We start from the raw sequence: 1,130 nt of genomic DNA, 5'->3' as shown, positions 1-1,130 counted from the left end.
TAGCACAACACATCCCTAAGGGGTAGCAACAATGCCACACTGTCCACCCCTAGGTCACAGTAAGAACATCACATTACACAGCATATATCATTGTATTCCCCAAATCATGGGGTCCCAGGCTATGGTCTTCCCTAACACATGTAAAACAATGTTTCTAGCAGCTATGGTGGCTATGTAAGACCAACAACACCAGCACATAGGAGGACTGCTAACAAAGGTTCTTTGGTCTGCTTTTATAAGGAAAGCAACTTTAAGCAGTTAACAATCTCACTTTAATCAAACGTATATAGGTCATTCACTTAGTTCGAGGGGAAAAGCCAACAGCCTGAACTTCAGAGAAAATACAAACAGAAATTGCAAACAGAAAATATCAACAGATCAAACAACACAGTTCAACAGACAGGCTTTGTCTGAACAAGAAATCACATACATAGTTACCAAAAAGAGAACCACCAACATCTGGGTTTTCTTCCATTCAGATTTGGATTTGCACTGGCAATAAGGCACACTCCCAACAGAACAAAGTTTTTATTGAAAGACAGGGGAAATACTCTATTAACCCCACAACCACATTATTTCACAATTCCTACTACACTGTTAACACAGTGACAAAGACAGAGACACAGACACACAGAGGCAACATCTGTTGAGAGGAACACCACTGCCCAAGGTTTCTCCAAGCTGGGGTATCCCTCTCTTTTCTACAAACGCAGTGACAATGACAAAAGACACACATGCAACATACAACATACACTTCACGTTCAGCACCTGCACTCGAGGCTTCTCCAAAGCTGGGGAACCCCTTTACAACCTCTTTGGTTGTTCCTTCTGAACGTAATTTCAGGCAAAGCATCCTTTCCGTGGGTGAGGTTCCAATGTGATTCACCCATGTGGTGATTTTTATAGGACCCTGAACAAACAGTGTTTTTCCTGCCAGAGAGGGGAGCCACCCTATCCCCGCAGCCCTCATTCCCAAGAACTGGCAAGCAGTCTCAGGGATAGCCTGTCTTTTGTTCAGACTATGAGTCTCCAAAAGGGAGAGTCTAAAGGTCTGCAAAGGGGAAGGAGGAGCTGGGCTTACTGGCTGAGGAATGTATTCTTGTTCTTTATTCAAGGCCTATCAGTCTCCA

This window comes from Trichosurus vulpecula, chromosome 4 (assembly GCF_011100635.1).
Source record: "Trichosurus vulpecula isolate mTriVul1 chromosome 4, mTriVul1.pri, whole genome shotgun sequence".
Lineage (NCBI taxonomy): Eukaryota > Metazoa > Chordata > Mammalia > Diprotodontia > Phalangeridae > Trichosurus > Trichosurus vulpecula.
Note: the sequence above shows the minus strand (reverse complement) of the source record.